The following is an 11632-nucleotide window of genomic DNA, read 5'->3' as shown; positions in this document are numbered from 1 at the left end:
AGCAATCCCCAGGACCTTACCATTTAGTGGAGAGTCCTGCCCTGATTTGCACTTCCAAAATGCAGCACCTCACATTTCTCTGAATTAAATTCCATCTGCTACTCCTCGACTTGTTGCCCCATACGATCACGTTCCTGCAGTACTCTGAGGTAAACTTCTTTACTGACTGCTGCACCTCCAATCTGGTGTTGTCTACAAACTTACTAAACGTACGTCATAGGTTCACATTCAAAGCATTTAGATAAATGACAAATAACAGTGGATTCAGCCCTGAACTTGCGGCACACTGCTGGCCACAGGCCTCCAGTCTCCATTACCAGCCTCTGTCTTCTATCTTCGAGCCAGTTCTCTATCTAAATTGCCAGTTCTCCCTCGATTCCATCTGATCAAACATTGTTAACCAGCCTAACATGAGGAACCTTATCGAATGTCTTACTGAAGTCTACATGTATCATGTCCACCGCTCATTGCTTATCAATCCCTTTGTTACTTCTTCACAAACTGAAATCAAGTTAGTGAGAATCAATTTCCCATGCAGAAATCCATGCTGACTGTCCATAATCAGTCCTTGCATTTCGAGTACATATAAATCCTGTCCCTCAGGAATCCCTCCAATAACTTGCTCACCACTGATGTCAGGCTCACCAGTCTACAGCTCCCTGGCTTTCCTTACCACCCTTCTTAAATAGTGGCATTATGTCAGCCAACCTCTGGCACCTCACCTGTGTCTGTTGATGAGACAAATAGTTCAGCAAGGGCCCCAGAAATCACTTCCCTAACTTGCCACAGAGTTCTGGGTACACATGATCAGGTCCCGGGTATTTATCCACCTTGCTGCGTTTTGAGACGTCCAACTTATGCAATGTGGACATTTTTCAGGATGTCGCTATTTATTTCCCCACTTTCTGTATCTTCTATATCGTTCTCCACAGTAAACACTGATGCAAAGCATATAGTATATTCCCCCATCTCCTGCGGTTCCACACATAGGTAGCCTTGTTGATCTTTAATGGACATAATCTGTCACAGTTGCCTCTTTACCCTTCATGTAGTTAACCCTTTTGATTCATTTAACCCTATTCGCCAAAGAAACCTCATGTCTCCATTTTACCCTCATGATTTCCCCCCTTAAGTATACTCTTACCGCCTTTATACTCTTCTAGGGATTCATTCGATCGCTGCTGTTTATAGCTGCTATATTCTACCTCCTCATTCTTGACCAAAATCTCAGTTTCTCTAGGTCATGCAACATTCCCTCTACCTTTAAGCCTCGCTAACACGAACATACTGTTGCTGGATTCTCGTTATCGCATTTTTGAAGACTTCCCATTTTGCAGCCATCACTTTACCTTTAAACATCCGGACCCAAAAAACATTTGGAAGTTCTTGCCTAATACAGTCAAAATTAGTCTTCCTCCAATTTAGAACTTGAACATTTAGACCTGACCTATCCTTTTACATCACTATTTTAAAACGAACAGAGTTTGGCATGCAAATGGACAGAACCAACCTGCTTTTGTGAAAATGCATGCAAAGAGATATTTTATGCATAAAATACAATTTTGAAATAAAAAGAAGCCAGGCTCGATGTGAGGCGAATGCATTCCTGAGGAGCACAAGTCTCTCAGCCTGGCACAACATAACTTTGGTTGGTGTGGAACACAGATCCCAGAGCAGACCTGACCCGGTTGAGGATGACCTGAGACAGGATTTTTGTGAACTGCATTCAGCAATGACGTCAGTTGTCAATTTCTAATTTCCTTCCTGACAACTTTATGCTTAATTGATGAGGGTGATGATACCTTTCCTCATGGGATTCGCTCATGATACTGCCAGAAGCAACCAAGTGGATAGAGCATCAGTCGGCCATGTTCCCAAAGTACATTACCTTTTTTTTCCTTGATTTATCTTCGCTCCCAAGGCCAGTTTGAATACAACTGAGCTGAATAAAGCTTGACCGGTAAGCCATCACTTCCAGGAGTTTTAATCTCTTCTAAGTACTTGGGCCTTTGTCAGCTCATCCAGACATAACATTCAGGTGAATTGGCCATGCTAAATTGTCCGTAGTGTTAGGTAAGGGGTAAATGTAGGGGTATGGGTGGGTTGCGCTTCAGCGGGTCGGTGTGGCCTTGTTTCCACACTGTAAGTAATCTAAAAAAAACCGTGTTCCAGCCTCTCCCGTGTGCTGCTGTCTAATACCTGCGTGATAGAGGACAGGAACGACTGGGAGCAGCACTGTCTGTGGCTTCGTGTCATACAGAGTGGCATAAAGGGATTTGCTGATCCTCAGGATGCCAGACTGCACCTTCAGGAAAAAGTACGTCTCATCTTGCTCTACGGTGTGGAACCTGGACAGAAAAAGCAGCTTGTTTGCCTCCAAAGCAGACAGCGAGACTTGCTGCTTCTTAACCTCCTAGCGATACTCTGTCACATCAACCCCCATTGTCTATAGCAGGAACAGATTCTGCATGTCTTTGTGCCTTTGGACAACTTTTCCCTGCTCTCTCTCTCTTGCCTTCTGAACACCTATCAGGATAAAGGACCTGTTCCCTTTGAATCTTTCTCTCGAGTCCAATAGAGACTCATAGAAGGGCTTCACAGTTCTCCAACCTGTATAATTCATTTTAAGCTCTTCATTGTTTTCTGGGTTCAACAATTTCACATTCAGCTTCCACCTTCCCTTGCTCGCAGGCAGGTCATCCTGCAGATAGCCAGCCAGCAGGGGGCAGTGGTCAGAGAATAACATCAGCTTGGTTTCGATGGGTCTGACCGAGAATGTTTGCGACAGAAATAGGAAATCTATCCTTGAATGGATCGACCGGTCTGGCTGTGACCAGGTGTATCTACATTGCGCTCCGTCTGCAGGGGGATGCTGAAGATGTTGTGTAACTTGGCGATCTTAACCATTTCCATTGTGAATCTGGATGTGGTGTCCAGTAATTTTAAACAGTCTCATCGTGACCCGGACTCAATTACACACCCTGCTATAAATTTACAACAATTTTAAACAGTCTCACAGTGACCCTGGCCTGAATTACACAGCTTGGTGTAAAGATACAATAATTTTAAACAGTCTCACAGTGACTCTGGCCTCAGGTACTCACAGCTCAGTAATTATGCAGTAACTGTGAACCTCCTGCCCTCAGTTAAACACCCCCCAGTAACTGTAAGTTAACTTTAAACAGTCTCAAAGTGATCTTGGCCTTATCTACACACCGCCCAAAATCTAAACGGTGACTGTAACGAGTCTCTCAAAAGGCCTGGCCGCATCTGCACACCACCCAGTTACTATATAATGGCTGTAAACAGTGTCACAGTGAGCCTGATTGTTTCATACTCCGACCAGCAACTCCCCAATGTCGGTGGCCTGTTTCACAGTCAGCCTGGCCTCATCTACTCTTCATGTGAGTCAATCCTTTGTGTCCTCTTCCATTTAGCTCCTGCCTTTGGGAATGCAGCCAGATTCTCCTCCAGGCCGCATTTCACTCTCCTCACTGCCTTGGTGCTCCCATGTACATCCCTTTTCCTTCTGAATATTCTTGTGAATCCCAACCCTCTCCATGACCCCACCTTCCAGCTGCAGTGTTGGGGAATCCCCACCATGGGCACTGCCATTACTTCTCCACCTTGTTCATATTTCTTCACAAAAGAGAAACACGATTTGTCGACAGCAGTAAGTGGCAGATGAATGAAATAAATCGTACATCTGAATGCAGAATACAGTTCAATGGTGGAATTAACTTTACTTTATATGCATATAACAGAAGCAGGAAAATGCGATTTCTGAAACATTTTATAGCTCAGATTGAGGTTCATATTGGAGGTTTGCTTGCTGAGCTGGTATGTTTGTTCTCATACATTTTGTCACCATGCGAGGTAAAATCAGTGAGCCTCCTGTCCGACTTTCTCTGTATGCTTCTGGGTCTGTTAAAAAGCGGTAAAAATTATGTATAGTTATGCATGTAATTATTTCACTGAGTACAACTGTGCAAAGAAATTATATCTCTGCTTTTCAACGAATTGTAAAAGCACAACACGGGACAGGGAACATTTGGGAATGGTACCGAAAGTGCAGAGTTCAATGGCTTAAAGAGGATTACAAATGAAGATCGGGGGAACTGAAGACATGCTCTGTACCCAAACTTAACCGGCCAGATTGATTTTCAGGGAAGACAGCAACTGAGGGTCAATACTGAAGGAGTGCTGCACTGTTGGAGGGTCAGTACTGAGGCAGTGTCACAGTGTTGGAGGGTCAGTACAGAGGGACCACCATACTGTTGGAGGATCAGTACCTGGGGAGTGGTGCTCTCAGAAGGTCAGTACTGAAAGTGTGCTGCTCTGTCGGAAGGATCACTACTGAGTGCCGCACTATCAGAGGTTAGTACTGAGGTAATGGCATACTGTTGGAGTGTCCCTTTCCATTTTTTGTCCAGGTTCACTCCACAAGCTCCTGATTGAATTTTTCTCTCACTGCTCTTTCAGGCAGTATGTTTCAGACCCTAACTCCTCCATCAAACCTGCCTCTCCCACCCTCTCAGGCAGTATGTCCAGTCCCAAACACCTCAATTGACCCTGTCTGAGCCACACTCTCAGGCAGCATGTTCAGAACCTAAATCCTCTATCAACCCTGCCTCCCCCACACTCTCAGGCATTGTGTTCAACACACCAACCCCACGTTCGACAACACTTAAAAAGCAGAGGACAAATACATGGATTGGAAAGGTTTACAAAGATATCGGCTATGTCCAGGGAAATATGGTGAGCATGGATGGCCATTTTAGTTGGCATAGACCAGTTTGGGCCAACGTCCCTGTCTCCATGCTGTAGGACTCTGTGAACCTGCCTCCCCTACATTCTCAGACACTATGTTCCTAATCCTAACCCCTCAATTGATCTTGCCTTCAACACACTCTAATGCACAGTGTTCCTGTCCCTAACTCCAGTGGGAATGGAGTGTAAGGCAGTGGAATGTTCCTCCTGCAGAATGTGGGAAGTAAGGGTCACCACTAGTGTCCCTGCTGACGACATCTGTGGGAAGTGCACCCAACACCAGCTCCTCGAAAACTGTTTTAGGGAACTGGAGTTGGGTGAACTTTGGATCACTCGGGAGACAAAGCGGGTAATTGACAGGACTTACAGAGAGGTAGTCACTCCCTACATAAAAGAAAAAGACAGATGGGTAACAGTTAGGGGACAGAAAGGGAACAGGCAGGCAGTGCAGGGATCCCCTGTCGCCATTCCCCTCACCCATAAGTATACCGTTTTGGATACTGTTGGTGGGGGGGATGACTTACCAGGGGAAAGCAGTGGGGCACTTGCTGCTCAGAAGGGAAGGGGGACTCGATAGTTAGGGGGACAGATAGGAGGTTCTGTGGGCACGAGAGAAAATCACAGTTGGTGTGTTGCCTCCTGAGTGCCAGGGTCCATGATGTCTCTGATCGTGTTTTTGGGATTCTTCGGTGGGGCGGGGAGGGAGAGCAGCCCCAAGTCGTGGTCTATATTGGCACTAGCGACAAAGGTCGGAAGAGAGATGGGGACTTGAGGCAGAAATTCAGGGAACTAGGATGGAAGCTTAGAGCTCGGACAAACTGAGTTGTTTTCTCTGGTTTGCTGCCCATGCCATGTGCTAGTGAGGTGAGGAATAGGGAGAGAAAGGAGTTGAACACGTGGCTACAGGGATGGGGCAGGAGGGATGGTTTGGGGTTTTTTGATAATTGGAGCTGTTCCTGGGATAGGTGAGACCTCTACAAGCAGGATGGTGTTCATTTAAACCAGAGGAGTAATAATATCCTGGGTGGGAAATTCCCTAAAGCTATTAAGGTGGATTTAAACTAATGCAGCAGGGGGATCGGAACCAAAATTGTAGGAGAGGTACAGAAGAGGATGAGAGTAGAGAGTTCCCAAATCAAGTATTTGACAGTCACAAGCGAGAACTTGGTTTGAAGTGTGTGTACTTCAATGCGAGGAGCATCAAATAAAGTGAGTGAACTGGCAGCGTGGGTTGGTACCTGGGACTTCGATGTTGTGACCATTATGGAGACATGGATAGAACAGGGACAGGAATGGCTGTTGCAGGTCCCAGTAGATGGTTCAGTAAGAACAGAGAAGATCGTAAAAGAGGGGGAGGTGTGGCATTGTTGATCAGGGACAATATTACAGTTGTAGAAAGGATGTTTGGGAACTCGTTAACTGAGGTAGCATGGGCTGAGGTTAGAAACATAAAAGGAGAAGTCACCATTCTATAGGCCGCCGAATAGTCCCAGAGATGTATCGGAAAGGAGAGCAAAGATGATTCTCGATAGGAGTGAGAGAGGCGGGGGGGACTTCAACTATCCAAATATTGACTGGGATCACGACAGTACGAGTACTATAGATGGGTCAGTTTTTGTCCAGTGTGTGCAGGAGGGCTTCCTGACACAGAATGTGGACAGGCCTACAAGGGGCGAAGCCACTTTAGATTTAGAACTGGCTAACGAGCCTGGCCAGGTGTTAGATTTGGAAGTAGATGAGCACTTTGGAGACAGCGATCACAATTCTGTCAGGTTTACTTTAGTGATGGAAAGGGGTAGGTGTACTCCACCGAGCAAGAGTTACAGATGAGGGAAGGGAAATTACGATGCACTTAGGAAAGATTTCGGAAGCGTAGGGTGGGGAAGGAAACTGCAGGGATGAGCACATTAAAAATGTGGAGCTTATTCAAGGAAAAGCTCCTGTGTGTCCTAGATATGTATGTGCCTGTTAGGCAGGGAAGAAGATATAGAACGTGTGAGCCGTGGTTTACTAAGGAAGTGGAATCCTGGTCAAGAAGAAGAAGAAGGCTTATGTTAGGACAAAATGTGAAAACTCAGTTAGGGCGCTTGAGGGTTACAAGGAAGTCAGGAAAGTCCTAAAAAGAGAGCTCAGAAGAGCCAGGAGGGGACATGAGAAGTTGTTGGCAGATAGGTTCAGGGTTAACCCTAAGGCTTTCCATAGATACGTCACGAACAAAAGAATAACGAGAGTTTAATTAGGGCCAATCAAGGATAATAGTGGGAAGTTGTGTGTGGAGTCAGAGGAGATAGGGGAAGCACTAAATAAATATTTTTCCACAGTGTTCACTATAGAAAATGAAAATATTGGCGAGGAAGATACAGAGATACTTGCATCCAGACTAGAAGAGATTGAGGTTCACAAGGAAGAGGTATTAGAAATACTCCACAGTGTGAAAATACACAAGTCCCTTGGGCTGGATAGGATCTATCCTAGGATCATCTGGGAAGCAAGGGTAAAGATTGTCGAGCCTTTGGCATTGATCTTCAAATCATCATTATCTACAGGAATAGTGCCTGAGCACTGGAGGATAGCAAATATGGCTCCCTTGTTCAAAGAGGGTAGTAGAGACAATCCTGGTAATTACAGACCAGTGAGTCTCACTTTAGTTGTTGGTAAAGTGTTGGAAAAGGTTATAAAAGATAGAATTTATAACCATCTAAAAAAGAATAATCTGGTCAGGGACAGTCAGCACGGTTTTGTGAAGGGTAGGTCGTGCCTAACAAATCTCATTGAGTTTTATGACAAAGTGACCAAACGGGTAGATGAGAGTAAACGGTTGATGTGGTGTATATGGATTTCAGCAATAAGGTTCCCCACAGTAGGCTATTATACAAAATGCAGAGAAATGGGATTGTGGGAGACATAGCAGTTTGGATCAGTAATTGGCTTGCTGAAAGAAAACAGAGGGTTGTCGTTGATGGAATATGTTCATCTTGGTGTCCAATTATTGGTGGCATACCGCAAAGGTCGGTGGTGGGTCCACTGCTGTTCGTCATTTTTATAAATGACCTGGAAGAGGGCTTAGAATGGTGGGTTAGAATTTTGCGAACAACACTAAGGTCGGTGGAGTTGTGGATAGTGACGAAGGATGTAGTAGGTTGCAGAGAGACATGGATAGGATGCAGAGCTGGGCTGAGAGCTGGCAAATGGAGTTTAATGTGGACAAGTGTGAGGTGATACACTTTGGACAGAGTAATTGGAATGCAAAGTACTGTGCTAATGGTAGGATTCTTAGGAGTGCAAATGAGCAGAGAGATCTCAGTGTCCATGTACACAGATCCCAGAAAGTTGCCACCCCCCATATTGACATGGTTGTTAAGAAGGCATACAGTGTTTTGGTTTTTAATAGAAGGATTGAGGTCCGGAACCAGGAGGTTATGCTGCAGCTGTACAAAGCTCTGGTACGGCCACACTTGGAGTATTGTGTACAGTTCTGGTCACCGCATTATAAGAAGGATGTGGAAGCTTTGGAAAGGGTGCAGAGGACATTTACTCGGATATTGCCTGGTATGGAAGGAATGTCTTACGAGGAAAGGCTGGGGGACTTGAGACTGTTTTCGTTATAGATAAGAAGGTTGAGAGGGGACTTAATAGAGACATACAAGATAATCAGAGGGTTAGATAGGGTAGACAGGGAGAATATTTTTCCAAGTATGGGGAACGGCAAACACGAGGGGACACAACTTTAAAGTGAGGGGAGATAGTTATAAGACAGATGTCAGAGGTAGTTTCTTTACTCAGAGAGTAGCAACGGTATGGAATGCTTTGCCTGCAACGGTAGTAGATTCGCCAAGTTTAAGTGCATTTAAGTCGTCATTGGACAGGCAAATGGACGTACATGGAATAGTGTAGGTGGGATGGGCTTCAGATTAGTATGATGGCGTCGCAACATCGAGATCCGAAGGGCCTGTACTGCACTGTAATATTCTATGTTCTAATTCACTCTGCTTTTGCTACACTCTCAGGCAGCACTTTCCAAACTTTAACCTCTCGATTTATCTTACCTCCCCCACATAAAATCAAGCTACTTTACTAAGACTTGGTGGGTGGCATTAGATTGTCTTCATATGGTTTTAACCTCCTTAATTCGCTTTAATTCTGCTGCGCAATGCTCTGACTTCAGATAAGTTTTAGTGACCACTCAAGTTCGGAAGAGGCTGATAAAGTAAGAACAAGGAGAGGATCGCAGATGTCTGTGATTTTGCTCTTCAACATATCTGAGAGCTCTGTCTTCCTGTGTTTAATCAACGTTTTATATTTCTTACGTTTTGTCATTCATGGATTTAATCTTGATGATTACCTACCTATTCCATATGACTTCAGTGCAATTGGTTTCATGCTGCAAAACCTAAGTTGTTGCACAAACACATTACTGTTTAGGTATGCAGCAAATATCAGAAATGCAGTAAAATAACTGAATCCATGAATTCCTTACATTATGAACAAATAAAACACCTCTGTGTAGCCCACAGGAGGATGCTATTGTTCCCAGACTATGAAATTATTATTTTTAATTCATTTGTGGGATGTCAGTATCACTGGCTAATTCCAGAATTTTGATGCAGTAACACAAAAGACAACATGATATATTTCCAAGTCAAGAGGGTGAGAGGGTTGGAAGGAAACTTGCAAAGGGTGGTGCTCCCACGTATTTGCTGCACCTGTCCTTCTAGATGGAAATGGTTGTGGGTTTGGAAGGTGCTGACTGAAGAACTTGGGTGAGTCTCTGCAGTGCATCATGCAGATGGTACACTACTGCTATTGATAGTCGGTGTTGGAAGGAATGAATGTTTGTGGATGTGGTGTCATTCAAACAGGCTGGTGTCAAGCTTCGAGTGTTTGTTGTAGCTGCACTAATCCAGGCAAGTGCTGAATATTTCATCACATCCCGACACAGAATCCTTATACCAGTGCAAGGAGAGAGTTTAACTTGGAAACCTGTGGATTCTCCATCATGGACAATTCCTTTGGATTGTGCTTAAGAAATGGAATTTCCTGCTAAATAATTCCTCTCAGCTTGGAACCCTCCGTAAGTCTCCTTTAAAATCAAATTCTTCTGAGTGTTCTGATAAAATTAAATAGAATAGTTAATCAGAAAATGTTTCACTATCAAATACATGGTCTCACTTCACAGTAACATATCTTCAGATCCAATGCTTATGTCACAAACAGTTATATCAACTGTTTCAACTTAGGAAATTGTGGCAGCCGATTACATGGAATTATCGTCACCCACTTACCGAATACATAAGTGTCTGGGCTCCCAATTTTTCAGCATTAAACTTCCCAATTCCAATGGGCTGCTACTCCAATGTAGTCTTATCAGAAATTTCCTGTCATGTGGTGAAGAGTGAAAATAGTGCAACAAAACTCCCTTGTGTTGAAAGTGATATGCCCTCTGCTGGTTGCCCCACACCACTGCACATGGGTGTTGGAGGGTGAAAACTCTCAAGGATTCAGTCAGAGATGGAGAGAGGGAGAGCATCAGGTCACAGCACCATCCAATCAGCACAAACAATAAAGAAATACACTCAGAGACAAACACGGAGACATACACACAAGGCTGGTATACAGAGGGCTGCAATTGGACTTGAGGTCCTTTATTGTGGAATATGCATATATGGAGAAATGTTGTGCGCCCTCTGCAATGTGGAAATGATTTGTCTTTGCACAACATTCCTGACATTAAACACATTAAATAAAGTGCACCAGACCTGAAATGTTAACTATTGAGTTTTCTTCACAAATGCTGCCAGACCTGCTGAGCTTTTCCAGCACCTTCTCTTTTTGCTTCTGATTTATAACATCGGCAATACTTTCAGATTTTATTTTGCAATGCCAGAAAACACAGACTCTGATATTTCCTCCCAAACAAAATCTGTTGTTTGTGAAGTGATGTGGAGTGTCCAGTGGAGGGTGGTATTTTATCACTTTAAACTCAAGGTGGATAGACAGAAAAAAACTGAGGACAAACAGGATTCAGTACCAGGACAACAGAGTAAAAAGTGGACCCAACCAGGACAACCTGTACCTTCAACAAATCCGAAGCCTCCAGCAACAGACCTCCCTCCGGATCCTCCGCTCCACCCTTGCAGCCAAGCGTCGCTACCTACATTCCCTGCAATCAGCCCTACCCCAACTCAGGACAACACTCTCACAAACTTGCAAAGGACCTCTACTGTTCTTCAACTACAGAAGAATCCACACACTAAACAAACAGTTCTTCCTAGCCATATCAGAAATTAAAGACAGTAAGTACCGAAAACTTTCATGTACTTACCCCCACACTCGTGGTTCCTGATTCCTGATGAAGGGCTCTGGCCCGAAACGTCGAATTTCCTGTTCCTTGGATGCTGCCTAACCTGCTGTGCTTTAACCAGCAACACATTTTCAGCCAAGACAACAGAGACAGCATTGCACAGAGATACTGATATGGAGGTACACACAGATAAAGAAGAGAGAGGGAGAAAGGGAGAGTATGAGAAAAAGACAGAGAGGGAGAAATGACAAAAAGAGAAAGAGTGAGAGGATGGAGAAAGAGGGTCAGAGAGAGCAGGACAAAGAGAAGGAGAGAGATAGAAAGACAGATAGAGACGGAGGGAGAGAGGACAGAGGACAGTATGCAATGGGGAAGAGATTCTCGTGATCTACTCATAGGATTGGAAACATCAATCAAATTCCTCGCTCTGCCTCCTCTGCTCCAGCGAAAAAATCTCAGCCTATCAGTCACCCCTCATAACTGAAACCTTTCATCCAAGGCAACATCATGATGAATCTCTTTTTCACTCTATCAAATGCAATCATGATTTTCTGACAGTGA

The sequence above is a fragment of the Hemiscyllium ocellatum genome, chromosome 51 (assembly GCF_020745735.1).
Source record: "Hemiscyllium ocellatum isolate sHemOce1 chromosome 51, sHemOce1.pat.X.cur, whole genome shotgun sequence".
NCBI lineage: Eukaryota > Metazoa > Chordata > Chondrichthyes > Orectolobiformes > Hemiscylliidae > Hemiscyllium > Hemiscyllium ocellatum.
Note: the sequence above shows the minus strand (reverse complement) of the source record.